We start from the raw sequence: 15,693 nt of genomic DNA on the forward strand, positions 1-15,693 counted from the left end.
GGGGGGTCCCCCCCAATTAGACCCCCTTGGGGCATGGGTTTAAACCCATGTGGGGGGGGGAAAAAAAAACAACCCCGCCCCGGGGGGACCAAATTAAGTTTTCAAGGGGTGGGAAAGGCTTTTAAACCCCTTTTTTTTTTTTACTTTGGGGAGCCCCCCCCCCCCCCCCCCCCCCCCTACCCCTATAAGGAACACACACTTTGGGTTTTCACCCCAATCTTCTCTTAGTACCAGGAGTTAGTCTCTAGGACAAGCTCAAAACTTACATGGAATGTCCCTAGATTGCAAATTTAGACACGGGATGAACACCATTGTATTCAGGCTAATCTCTACATTCTACAGACATGCCAAATGAGCGAATTTAAACACTTTCCAAATAGCATTTGGGACAAAAATGAGACTAACACAAAGGGCATGATAGTGAGGGTATTTTGCAGATATGGTAAGCTATCATCTAACGAATATTAAGGGGTTAGTCTCAATATTGTGAGGGTTCCCAACACTAGCAAGTGCAAATCAACGAATGAGTTTCTCTAACCAGATTAAGTATGCTTAACAAATAGCATGTAGGAATTCCATCCCTATGCTCATCTGGTCAAGTGCATACATGATAACTAGTTTCTTAACTAGTTTGAGTGGAGACCATAAAAGGGGCCAGCAGTACCGACCTTTTGCCATCGTGGCAGTAAGGAAAGAGTGTCCGTAAGGACTAGCCGACAAGTATCTTTCGATACCCAAAGTCATATTCATGACACTCTCCCCCCCTTGGGGAAGATCGACATCCTCGTCGATGTATACTCAAGTCTAGCAAACTCTTAAGGAAACAACTCTGAAAGTTAACTAAAAGCCATAGTATGTAGGAAACACATCGACTTAAATGAGTTATAGAACAACCTCTCTTCTATGTCCAAAGACGTTAAGACTCAGACACCCTCCGGCTATCACTAACAAGGAAATGACTAACGGAGTTAGCCACTCTTGTTGCTCCGAGTACCACTCGGCTTACAAAGGAATAATACATCCCTGTCCATAGGGACATAGGGAGAGGCCAAAGGCCCAACTGCCCCTAAGCAAGAAATCAACCCCATCAGGAAGATTTAGACAACTATTATAAACTGGTAAATTAAGTTGTTTATACGACCACACCCTTTGCAAAAATGAGTCATTGAGAGAGAGGTAGGGACTTGTGATCAATTTATAATAGTTATCCCCATGGTTATGGATTGGACCTATGCACCGAAGTGCCAAAGTCAGCCTACTAAAACTCACCCAAGTACTACAAACGAGAGAAACGAAACTTTGATTTATAGAAATATATTACTTTATTAATTTGCAAGATTTATTACAAAGTTTACAAAAGCTAGTCTTTATTATTATTCTTATACTTCGTGACAAGCTTACACATGGGTAAGATTACTAAGAGGTTCCCAAGTTAATTCACAAGATGGGTAACCTTTCCACTTAACTAGATATTCCTTTGCATGACCACCACGTTTCCAGCGACATGATAGAATGCTTTCAACTTTGTATTCAGGTTCACCATCCACAACTTCTAGCAGTGGACAAATCTCCTCGTGGCACTTAACATCAATAGTGTAAGGAGCCAATAGATTGGCATGAAATACATTATGAATATTGGACATCTCCATAAGAAGATCCAACTGATAGGATACATCACCAATTCGACACCCGATAGGGTCCAACATATCTCGGTAATAGCTTTCGAGACAAAGATCCCTTAATGTTCAAGTTCCAGGAAGATAGCCACACCTGATCTCCCACTTGATAGGATACATCTTGACAATGCTAATCCTTATCACATCCATACCTATCCTGAGCTTTGCCCATCACCTCAGTAGCTCTAGACCAACCTTGGCATAGCTACTCCACATAAATTCAATGGCTGGGACCAACACTTTAGACATTGGTTTCGGTACGACAATCTATTAAGGCACCCCATGAGCATTCCCTTGCAACATCTCCCATGGAGAATAACCAATAGTGCTGTGAAATGTGTTGTTATAATAGATTTTTGCTGTGTCCAAATGCTCTACCCAATTGCATTGGTCCGCCACAACATAGTACCACAGATAATCCTCAACTTGAGCATTCATACCTTCGATCTGCCCATCAATTTAAGGATGATAAGCCATACTAAACTTCAACTTGGTACCAAACAGCTGGAACAATGTGCTCTAAAACTTCCTTGTAATCTCAAATCTCTATCTAAAATCATCTCTTTGGGAAGACCATGAACCTGCACGACTTCATGGAAAAAAAGCTTTACCACTTGCTTCGCATTTACTGTTTGAACATTTCCACTGCTTAAGGGCATTTACACAAACACTGTTCCAAGCTCAGTATAATCCCTTGAGGGCCAATGCTGCTTTATGGTACAGTTTGTTGCAATGTGGATCCATTGGAGGAGCATCCAGGGGTGAAAACTAGTTCTTCAGCCACCACAGTGGGATAGAGACTTCCATCTGTATGTCTCTCTCTTGGATGGAACGTGTGGGATAGCATTGTGTCAGTCAGCAAGATGATGATGACATGCTGAACTAGAGGCATGAGAGTAAGTTGCCAGCTCTAGTTGCAATAGGGGATGTGCAGGGTGACAGAGATGTGCCTGCTGCTGTTGGGAGCTTTGCCATATAGAGCGTGAGCAGGGTATTCCTTGAGTATCTTAAGATCCAACTACTAGAGTGATTTAAGGCATGAGATATACATGGAATTTGGATAACCTTGAGAGTGTGTTTGCATTGTTGGGGGTGCCCTTCCCCCAAAAAATGGTGAACCTAGCACATACAAGCTTTTTTATTGGAGTTTCTTGGAGAAAGATTGAGATTTGAGGGCTCTTTTCTGAGTGTATTTTTTTATATTTTGGATGCGTTGGAGAGCTTAAAATCTCCTCTTTCTGATGAAGTATGGTGCAAGCTCATCCATACAAGAAGATAGGAGATATTTGGGTTTTTTAGTCATGTGACACTTCCCATCACTTGGTTCATGGTTTATGAAAAGATTTGTCTTGTTAGTAGCACTCTGAGGAGTTCTACCATTGTTCACAATCCCACCACCATCCCCATTCAATCCTGTGAGTTTGAGAGATTTCCATATTGGTTTTCCTATTTCTAATTTGAGATGAGTGGCATTTCGGCATGTTTTGTCATGGTTTCCTAGAGTTGTTAGTAGATTTTCTTGTCTAGGGTTTGGGTTAGCTTGCTAGAGAGACTTTTTGGTTGTTCATATAGCATTTTTTGTTCATCTTTCATGTTTATTTCTTCTTTTATGCTTATTAGAGGGATTTGCCTTATGTGAGAGGATTCTTTATGATCATTTTCTGGTGAGTATGAGTGTGTTTTAGTGCTTTGAGTGGTCTTGAGTGATCCACATTTTTCTTCCGACCCTGACAATTACTTAGAGGCCGCATTTGATGCCTGTTCAAGCTTGTGCTCATAGATCTGCTCAGCCAAAAGTGTTCTTTCACAGCACATTCCTTTAGGAATGTTTTCAAAAATCATGAAAGAGCTCAAATGTCCCCTCCCCCATAGCACATGCCATTTATGGGTATTTACTGCTGTCTACCTTTCAACATGGAACCTCCTATTATCCATGTTCTCCAGTGCTCCATGGAGATGCCACAGTTCACTCCTGGACAAGGTGTTGATGATGAAGAACACATCTAATGTTTTGCCACTGATATTGCACATAATTATATCAATGACAATAATCTCATCCATGAGCATTTCTTGTTTTTACTTTTTGGTAAAGCCCATGAGTGGGCACCTTCACTCCTCCCCACAGAGCGGTCATACCTATGATAAGAAAGTTTTGCAAGAAATTTAGGAACGAGAAGACTAATCAACAACTCTATTCAGAACTTTTCTTTTTCTGGCAGTGATACAATGATAGCATTGTGGATTATGTCATTTTCTTCAAGCATCATTGGAAGGCATGCCTTGCTTAGAACCTCATAAGTACAAGAGCCAGTTATCTTTGCATTTGTTCAAGGTCTCAAGTTGATGATCTAGCACAAAGTTTTCATAGTATTACCAATACCTTTGAGCATGCCAAGAAGTTAGAGCAAGAGTATCTCTAGAACTTGTCATCTCGCCCAGCACTGAGGGTAATTGTCCACCAATCAAATAGCTTCTAGTGTCCCAATAGCTCCAATCAAGGAGAAACTCCCACCTACAATTGCATAGGCACTAGACAAGCTTCAAACTTAGAAGTAGCTATCCAGTAGTAGCAAAAGTAGTATGATAAGTTGAGGAGTTGAGATCATCCAACCTTAGGCCACACACCAATTCTTTTGAGATGTATTTAACCTATATAGAAACAAACTAAACCTACATAGAAATGGGTTTTTAATTTTCCTAAATGGTGACTTTGCCCTTGAAGGTTTGAATCCTAGTTGTAATACGAAATATGGTTAGCATCTTGGTTTTTATATGCTTTTTAGTAACTTGTAATTGCACCTGCAGTTTGTTGTAGATATTATATACTTCATAAGATTCTAAATAGCAATTAAATCAGCTAAAATTTTACAAATATATAATATTATGATATAGATTAAAATATAAAATCTATTAAAATTTATATTCTAGAAATTGTTTTTCTAGAATACATGTTATACTTGATTATATTCTGAATTTTTATAAATAATCTGGTACATATTTTTGATACATTTTTATTACGTTTTATAACTAAATGTAAAAGGTCTAAATTTTACATCTATTTTTCTTTTTAAAATAAACTATAAACTATACCATAGAACATACTTTAATAAACTATATAATAAGAACTCTCAACAAGCTTTCTACCAAACCAAGTGTTTGCCATGCTGAAACTAACAAAGAATAAATGAAGTTTTACTAATAAATCTTAATTGTGGCATTAATGGTTTTCAAACAATTCTCTATCTTTCAAACAGCTTTATGAAAACAGCTTTATGAGGGCTAATAGTTGATAATCTAGAACAGTAGAAAAACCTCTTCCACTTCTATTCTGTGAATCTGTTGGTGCCCTAAAGCTATGTTAAGTCTTAACTTATATTAATCTAAATAGGCCTAAATGGGCTTATCTCTTGAAACCAGTACCAGATTGGTGAGAGTGGGCATTCTAGCAATTTGGCCTACAACTGGATTATTTAGCAAGGGCATGGAGGCTCTATGATATAGATGAGTCCTCCGAGTACTTATCCCAAAGCTTTTCTTTCACCTCTTCATCTCTGCTAACAAGTGCCTGGGCATTGCAGTTGTAGCTGGCCATTGCGGCTGTGCAGCCATGGCCAGCTGTGTCTGGCTCATGGCAACGGCTGAGACTAGCCAAGGCTGCCTGCTCACACTCCAAGCCAAGCTCTAACAGAGTTGACTACAGTATGGTGACCACATACAATGCATTGTCATAGTTCGAAGTATGAAAAAAATCATTTTAAGTACTGCATCATTTGTGACTGATGCCATCCCAATAACTTTGCTTGCTGCTGCCAAGGTCCAGAATGATATGCTGTGAGCTGCCCATGCTAGAGAGAAATCTCGCAAGCTCAATCCTAATAAATCGGCACCTTATGTGAAACTTTTGTTGTTTGTTTCAAGCCAGCTATCTTTCTTGGAGAAAGATAGCTGGAGAGTGCCATAGCTAGCTCTCTCTGTGAACCATAACAACAGTTGGAATCCCACACAGATTCAGCCGAGACAGCTGTGACAATCAGACCCACGCATGGATCCCATCCCACAATCATTCATGTGATCTGGCTAACTCACCCAGTAATCCTTGGCAGCATTTCTGCCTCGTGAACTTGTTTGATTGATGAGTGAGCCCTGCCGAGAGAGCATGCTGCCACATTTTTGCAGTGCTCATCAGGGAATGGTGACTCAAGAATTGGGCCCATCCTTGCTCGCTGTTGTCTCAGAAGCCCTAGTGCCATGCTGTGGTGAAACCCATGGCTGGGGAATCTCAGGCTGCTGTGCAATGCACCCTAGCAGCAATCTTGTGAGTCATTACCGTGGCTGCTATGGATTGCCAGCATGTTGTGTTGCTTCGAAATCTACAAGTGCGTGAGAGAAGTATAACAAGATTTAAAGTTTACACATAATTTGGAATGAATAGATATTTGTATTACAGAAAAAGCAATTAAAATATACTATTTCTGATTGTTGTGATTTCCACAACTGAATTTTTTGGTGTCTCAAAATGGACAATAATATTTGCCTCATTCAATAGAAAGAATCCTATTGGTTTTAAAGACAGATAAAGAGCAATCTTTTTTTGGGAACTCCATAGCAAACTTAACCATAAACTCACCTTTCATCCAAATTATAAATTTTATCCACCATTTTATCAAGTATTGTAACTCTATATTCCATCTTATCATCTATTATTGTAACTGATTTATGAGGGATGGTACTTTCCACAAACAACAAAACCATTTTCCTTCTCCTCTAACATTGTGAAAGAGCAAAATGAGCAAAGACTTTCAACTTGAGTAAGGCTTTGTTGGTTGTCAGAGATGAAATATCCACTAATCTATATAATTGAAAGGTCAAAATGGAAAAGAAATATAAAAAATTTACATTACCTTGTCTTTAGAAGTGAGGCCATAGTACATTGAGGCCATAGTACTTTTTATAAACTTTATTGAGCCTCTGAATTTCATTTGAGTCAACTAGTGCCAAGAATAAAGTACTTCCAAGTGTTGCTAAATCACCCGATACACTCATGCTTTTCATAATATTAAAAAATAAAAACTTTGGCATGTATCTAGCATATAGATCTTCATGCTTCAGGTGCACATAGAGTTGTGAATAACATCTTAGAAATGGAAAACTAAACAGAAAAAACATTACCATAGTCACATCCAAAGGATTATCAAAAGAAACAATCTTTATTTCAGGAAAAACACTAATGTTGATTGCAACAGCATGTATAGCTTATCAATAAAGTATAGTAGCCATCAAAGATGATATAGAAGCATCTCTAGTTGGTTGCAATCTTAGTTTAACATATGATAAAAGAATTTGTAACATAAAGAACTTCCTCTTAAGTTCCATGGTAGAAAATAGGGTTCTTCTATCATTCGGAAGAGAATTATAATCTTGTTAATTTTTAACGAATAAATTACAAGTGAGAAGCACTTTAAACCTCTTACATAATTAGGGTTTGCAAGCCATGTATATTTGTATAATCCATTATATAAGCAGGGTATTTTGCACTTTGCAGAGTGTAAGATGAACACAGGAAATGAAGTTTATAAGATAACTTTATAACTTTATAAGGTTTGCAAGATGAACTTTATAAGTTCCATACCTAGGTAAAGATAAAATCAAAATTAAATTAAAAAAAGGATTTCAAAACCATACATAGATAAAACCTTAAGCTCAAAAGTCTTAGTTGAATTGTTTTTTCAAAGACAAGTGATGCAATAGTAGCTTTAAGGATGGTTGGCTTTGTCCTCTTTATTTGTCAAATTACAAAACTAAAAGGAAAGAAATGAACAAAAAATCTCATAAGAACTCATATTTTTTTGACAAATGCTTAGCTATTATTTGATATTGAATGTAAAGTCTTGGACTTCTTTAAAGGTCACCCATAACAATACTACTCAAACACAAAAGTGCTCAATTCCACATATTATAAGATGATAATTCCTCAACAACAGGATTGTGTGACAAGTACTAAACAACATCCATAAAGGTATATCTATGTGATTGATTAGACCCAGTTAATCTATGATAGTAAAAATAGCTAAAAATAAACTAGTCTTTACTTTGAAGAATCAAGAACAAAAAACAAAAAAAATTGAGCAAAAATGTAGAATCCCGCCACATTTACTATTGATCTAGGTTTAGGGTTAACATGGCCCTATCAAGGAAAGTCAGCCGGCTAGGATGTAAGTTCCCCTTGATCCTCTCGATTCTATTCCCAATCGTATTTCCTAGAAAGATTTTGTGGTGGGCACTCTTGCAGGATTACGGTGCCCCTGATTTCGTGCCTCCAGCAATGATCTCTGGGATGGGAATTGATGCAGTGATCAGCCGCACACAGTGGTATTCCCGTCACTTGTTTTATTCTTTTACAGCAGATATTGAGAGTGTTTATCCACACCAATCCTGGAACAAAGCTCGCAAGGTGAATCCTTGCAAAGAACATGAGAGCTTTGTAGAGGAAGAAAATCTTGTAGCTTTGCTTGTAGACGCAATGAGCCTCCGGTTCTTGATCCTCGATTCTCTCTGCTAAGAAATGCAAGATCAAAAGCTTGTGGAGGCTTGTATAGCTAGAAATGTTTGGAAGTTTGCAAGAAGTACAAGTTACTGTCTTGCTATCTTGTCTTGTCAAAGGATCAATCTCTTGCAGCCAAAGCCAGAAATGGTGAGCGTGATCCATGAATCCAGCACAGCTGTAAGCACTCAAAAGAGTGCAAAAGGTGATGGCGTCCAGCTAACAAGATCCATCCAGCCTCATTTCCTAAAACATCTCCAGAGACTCCTTGCTCTTCCATTCTGAGTGTAGCACGAAAAGATTGAGTTCCAGGACACAATATCACAATGGTGTTCCATCCACAGATCCCAGAATACAAGTACAGCGGACTTGAGTCTTCACACCACCATACATGGAGATTAACACATTTCCATGCTTGCAATGGTGAGAGTGGAGAGACTCGGACTAGTTATCCAGCCAAACGGTACCACTTTGAAGCCTTCGGGGTGTGTCAGCTGGGAAAATAAGGCACGTTAAAATATGTTGTACTATATCCATCTATGAATGGATGAATCCTCATCCAAAAATTTATTTTGTGTTGTATTAAATCCTAAACAATATGCACGTGCTTTAAATGTCATTGAGCAGTGTTCACAATTATGGATAAAACTTGAGTTGTATTACAAATCAAATCTGTCATTGAAGAATAAAATTTAACAAGATTTATTATCATCTACCACTTAAAATTTGACAACTTGACAAATTCCCCATGCCAACACAAGTATCGATCATTGCTAGGTAGTTAAGATTGTTGAGCTTGACACCAGTTTAATCCATGAGCTCAAAACTTTAAGAGCTCCCTTGCCATTGCCACTTTAGACGTAGGCCCCAATCAATGCATTGTAAGTCATGGTGTTTCTTAGGTCTTTTGGAGTGTGAGTAAGAGCCTCACGAGCTCACAATGATACAAAGTGGTTAGGAAAGTTTAAAAATTATAAATAAAAAATTAATCTAAATAAATAATAATTTTCTACATGTTGCATGTAGCAATGTTTGGTTTTCTTAATAGTAGTGTTATTACTACTTATTAATCCAATTGATCAAATAAAAGTTTATAATTTATAAACACAAAATTAATCTTATTGTATATCAACCATTAAATGGTAGAATAAAAAATAATATACTAGAAAGTGTTTAAGTAAATATATATATTTATAAACATGTTTATAAATTATAAATAAAAAATTAATCTAAATGAATAACAACCATTAAATGGTGAAATATCCTAGAATATTCAAATATATTCTAGATATATTCACTACCATCCTAACCCCCTACAGGTTTTCTTAAGTAAACTAAAAACCATTAAATCTTAGATTATTTAGGTATATTTACTACCATCTTATAGATTTGGTTAAACAAACCAAAAATGCTAAAACATAATATTTAAAAATAATCATGCTCTTTTTGTATATTCTTATCACTGTTCTACCTTAAACCTAAAAGATGAGGAATAGATCAGATTGAATTTGAAGAAAAAAAAGTTTTAGGGGAACATATCCTTGTGGATAATCAGGGTTAGGCAAGAAAGGTTAAATGCAGGCAAAAAAAAATGGTACTGGCACACTATTCGCAGTGAGAGGGCGAGATTAAAACCAAGGTGGTGCCGAGTGCTTTGCTCTCCACACTCGTCTACGACGACCAAGACAAACGCAACGAGTTGCTGGCATGGTGATCACCACATACGGAGTCATGGCGAAGGAGCAGAGGTCTTTGATCCCGACCGTGCAGATTGGATCCTGGAAAGGCAGTACCTTCTGGGCAATGTGGAGTGGCATATGGTGGTAGGCACAATCTGGAATGCCTACACACAAGTCTCACTCTCTTGCAGGCATCTCTCAAGGTCTTTCAGGAACGCCATTCCAGAATAACATCAAAGATTTTTCTGCTTTCTTCGGGTTCAGCCCTGGAGAGGGAACTTCGAAAGGTGTACCAGGATAGGATCAGCAAGTACAGGAGTAAAGGGACGTTGCACATAAACGGGTTTAGCATCTTGAGCATGTTGCGTGCGGTTGAGGCAGATGTGCGACCATCCAGCTTGAACATCTATTTCAAGTTGACATGATCTGATCACGGAGGATGGAACTGATGAGGGAGGCCGTCAGAAGCTCCAGCTCGAGGCCCGGGAGAAGCAAGAGGAGCTTGATCGTAGCGTGCAAGAGATTGGCCAGTCGGCAAAGCCGCGTTAAGGGTACAAGACATGATCCCTCGGGGATCATCTGGACGTCATGATCAATGCTCGACCTGATCTGAGCTGGAGGGAGCCGGGATCCAGTTCTCCAGAAACTTAATTTCCCAAGAGATTTCTGGAAATAAGGAAACAGTGGACATGGAATGGAAGCGATGGAACGCATCGCCATAGAGAGGAATCTTCTCCAAGCCGAGAGCACGACGTCAAATCCAAATGAGCATTGAAGCACTCTCATGAGACGCAACTCCAAGCTGAAAATGCCCGACTTCCTCGCATGTTCTCTTATTCTCTCTTGACTTCCTGTAATCACGCACACAACCATGGCTGTCGAAACGAAAGCTGTTCTGTGCTCAGAAGTATAAAGTCCTGGTCACTTGTGGAGCTTGCAAGCCGTGAGCGAGATCACGTCGGGATGGAAAAGCATAACCCAACTTGCCAGTTCACGCTAGAGACCGATCACACATGAGCCGTGACTCCACGCCAGTCGTGGCTAGGAAGAACTGGATCCCATCACGGAGAGTCCCTCTGTGGGCATATGCTACAAGCATTGGGTTCCAGAGGATTGAATCGCAGGTGTTGCAATTGAAGATAGATTCTAGGCACCATTTCTGGATGATCGAGCGCAGGTTCCAGATCCATGCTCGCATGGATGCCATGATGATTGTGTTCCAGGATACCCCTTATGGCCGCCCTGGTAAAGTACGAAAGTAAAACTGTGCTGCCGGCGGTATGAGGACAGGGTGGGTGCGGACATCTTGATACTGCACAGCGCCCACAAGCCCGTAATTTGCAATCGCGGCTTGATCGTTTGTAGCTAGTATTCGTGGCGCAAATGGAAGTGAATATTTAAAAAAGACTCTTCGTTCCACAGAATGCTACTGGATCGATCTTCTGATGTTCAGTCACAGAAGAAGAAAACAAATAAAACGTCATCTGGATTGCATTACTTCAAACGCTTCCCTTATCAGTTTACCTCCGCGGAGCTGCAAGGGAAGATTTTTATATAGCAATTTCTCCTCAGTGGCAGCCACTCTGGAAGTTTTTGCAGAAGGTTTAGATTCGTCCTCGGATATGAGTAAAAGATCGCCCATTATGTGTGCAACGCATAGAAAGAAAAATATAAAGAGTACCTTGATGCCAGTGCTGATCCACGTACTTGTGACTCCGTTATCACTATTCACGAGCTCCGGCAATTTAATGCTTGCTAGTGTTTGATGCGCTCAGGGTCAGATCACTCGAATTTCTTGTGTGAAGGTCTCATGCATGAGATTTAGGAAAACTAGAGTATATACTTTTTCTGAAACTTTAGACAGCTTGAGGACACTGTGGAAGCAGTGTTCCCAAAACTCCTAGCCAGTGTCAGTCACGGCCTTCTTCCACACCAGCCTCCACTCCAGATGGTCTTGAGGTCCGATCCAGGAAAGCGCTCTTGTCAACAAAGGAAAGCGCTTTCCATGCCAAGTATTGTATATGCATCCCCTGTGTTTATATTCCTTGGTTGATCATATTCTATGCTTGAAGTGTACCAATCATAATTGGAGTGCCTTGAGTGCCAAAACGTGCTGCAAGCTCGCATTTTCCAAATAAAACAGACGTTTAGTATCTTTGAATCAGATTAACAAGTCAAAAGAGATTAAGAAACTGTACATATATATACATACTTTATATATACCCCTATGAGTAGAAGAGTAATTTTACAGCCTAAACCACAACATTACAGTCCTACAAAGATCAAAAGAAGTTATGGAAGTTGTAAGTTATTAATTAGTTATAAAAGCTCACTAGACTCAATGTTCAAGCTCAAAATTTACTATTATAAGATGGACAGTATCAAGAACAACTATTGATCAAGAACTCTATGTTACAGTAATGCCCTTAGAATCTCTTAGATAAGCATACCATCCTTTATCACATAATTAATGATAAATTTGAACTATCAAACATTGTTGTCCATTAAAGAATTTGTTAATAATATTTTTTTAGTTATACTTTACAGAATGGTAAAATGTTTAGTAAATTCTTGGCATTTCATTCTAAGAAAGTGTTTTAATGTTCATAAAAAGATTTGTTAAGACACTTTTTCAGATAAAATTTATTATAGCTTACCATTCAATATACCCATATAAAGCATAATTAAAAAATAATTTGACAAATACTTTCATGAATAATAATATCCTACAAGCTGAATTCATTATAAACTATATAACAAAAGATAAATAATATACTTCTCCTAAATACCTATAAAGCATAAAAAGATAAATAAAAATAATGAAATCCCATTTCTTTTACATTTGCAATTATGAACTTAAAGGGATTTGAAAGATTGAAGCACTACAACATAGCTAAAGTATATCATATCTTGAAATACTAGCATTCATGAAGTTACTTTTTCTTAAAATGTTAACATATATGAAATTTTGGTTCCCACATATTATAGATCATTTCCATAAGATCACTACTGCATCAGGAAATTCAAAAATAAAAGGAATAAATAGCACCAAGTATGGTTAAAAGGAAGAAATAATGCCAAGAATGATTATGAAGAACTTTATTTTTCAATTAAACCTTATGTGAATATAAAAATTATTGAAAATTGCAACAAAATGTTTTGCAATTAGATTAGATTTATTACTAGAAGTTTAAGTAGTTGAAAATTACAATTTGTGAGCACATGGAAGGTTCAAACTCAAATTAATAATAAATACCAAAATTTCATTTGTAAAGTTTATAAATACATATATGTATATACATGCTAAGTAATACACTAATTATAGTAATATAACATATGGATTGTCTATTTAAAACTAAATTTGATCTATCCATTCTTATGTATAAGTAGAGGTCTAAACCCCAATTTATATATGTATTCCTATACCTTGAACACTCACATTAGTGGAGGTGAGGGGTATTGCAATTTGTCTCTAAAAGGCAAATTTTTTAACAGTCCTTTGCTTTAGTGTTTGGGATTGTGTTTTTTGTTTTTATTTCTTCATTCTCTTTTAAATTTAGATTTGTATTAGTTTTTTGCAAGATTTAGAACTCTACTTATTGTTATATTTAGATTTATTTTTTCTTTTGATCTTTATTGCATTCTCTTCTTTTACCATATCACGCCATCAGTGATTAGTGAGTATGCTATTTAAAACTACTAATGTTGTTTCGTTAGATCAAACTTTTGGTGCTATGGGGTGTGCTCATGTTGGTGTTACACTCATTTTTGGTATATTGCCATTTTTTATTTCCATAGGATGTGATTACACAACTTATTCTTTTCTTAGTGTTTTGCCATCTCCTATTAATGTGGAGTGTGGTCATAATATCAATTGGCAAACTATGGATGATGTAATTTAGTTCTTAAAGAATGTTTGAGGATCAAGTTTATGGGAAAACAATGTATATGACTTTGAGCAGATTCTAGATTGTGATGACTAAACTTAATCATTATGGAAATATAAATTTAGAGATGAAGTGGAAATTTCACAAGGTAAGTATCAATCCTTCAATCTATCATTTGATCCTTTCTTTTTACTTTTTACTATTTCCTAATTTTTTCTTATTTCTCAATCTAAGCCACCTTCCCATATTCCTAGTATTTCTTCCTCATTTACAGTGTTTTCTTCTCTTGGCATATTGATTATTTATAACTTTGATAATTTTCATTCTCAATTTAGTGTTGAGTTAAGTGTTTTCTATCCTCCTCATACTAATCTCGATGTTGAGTATGTATATAAAGTTGAGAATTTTATTTTTGTTTCATTAGTAGAGTCTTTGATCAGTTTTAGTGTTGAGTATTCCCTTATTCTAAGGGTTGAGTCACTTTGGTTAGAATTCAAGTTGAATACATATCCCCACTTATGAGTGTCGTTGAAAAATTTTGTTTTACCGTTATTACTGGGGAATTTATATATATTCCTTTAAGAATATGGATGTTGTTATTGATTTTTATGTTTCAAGTGTTAAATTGTGTGTTAAGGAGGTTGAGTGGTGTGAATTTTCTGTTTATATTATAATGGTTGGAGTATTTTATGATGTGAAGTCTCTTATTTTCCAAGATTTGAGTACATGTTTTTCTTTTGATTTCCCTATTTTTGCATTGTTAATTGCTGAAAATTCTTCTTCCAATGCTTCTTTATCCATTTTTTTTTCTTTCACAATTAGTTTTCCTCAATTTTTTTGTTTTTTCCTTTATGGCTTGACACTTCAAACTTTTTTTCTTCGGAGGAAGGGTTAGATAGGACAGATGGGAGTCTGACCCTGACAATGAAGTGAGGATGAGCAAATACAGCAGTGGAGCGAGAATGAACAACATAAATTGTGGAGTGAGGATGAGTATAGTGAGTCCAAATGCATCCAACCCTGATGCAGTGAGGTTAAACAGAGAGTGAAGTTAAACATAGATAACAAAATGAGGATGAGCACTACAAATTCAAACAAAGCTAGTGTTTTAGATTTATTTTTCCTTTAAGAAAGAGATAAGGAAGATATGGAGGAATGAGTTTAACCTCCTATGTGCAATGCTAAATGAGGACAATAATTTTACTTATGGTTTTAAATATGAGTTAATAGTGGTCTTAGAAGATCATTTACAAAGTAGACTTAATGATGGGATGTATTGTTTGTTGCAATGGTGTTTTATAGATTGTAATAGCTCTTAAAGTCCCTTGTTTTAGTTCAAAATTATGGTTGCATGGTTAATTTGAGCATTTGGGAATTATATATAGAGTTGCAATTGATTCATTGGGATTTTGTAATTAGGTAATGTTTATGCCATAGCTTTGGGTTTTATTTCATAGTTATTAACAACTTTGTTGGTGGTTTTTTAAGAACTTCAAATTCTTATAGTAATTTATAATCACCTAACAGAAGTTTTAAATATTTCATCTGATTCATCACCTTTTCATTTTCCAAAGGGGAGGATGGTGTAAAGTTTGTAAATATATATATATATATATATATATATATATATATATATATATATATATATATATATATATATATATATATATATATATATATATATATATATATATATATATATATATATATATATATATATATATATATATATATATATATATATATATATATATATATATATCTATCTATAGAGCACCCCGAGATATATACACCCCTATATATATGAAAAAAATATAATAGACCATGTATCGCGGGGGGGGGGGGACCCCGGGGAGACACGCGCCCCCCGCGCGAGTCTGTGAGAGGCCAGCCCACGGAGAGGGGGGAGC

Source organism: Selaginella moellendorffii, unplaced genomic scaffold (assembly GCF_000143415.4).
Source record: "Selaginella moellendorffii unplaced genomic scaffold, v1.0 SELMOscaffold_88, whole genome shotgun sequence".
NCBI lineage: Eukaryota > Viridiplantae > Streptophyta > Lycopodiopsida > Selaginellales > Selaginellaceae > Selaginella > Selaginella moellendorffii.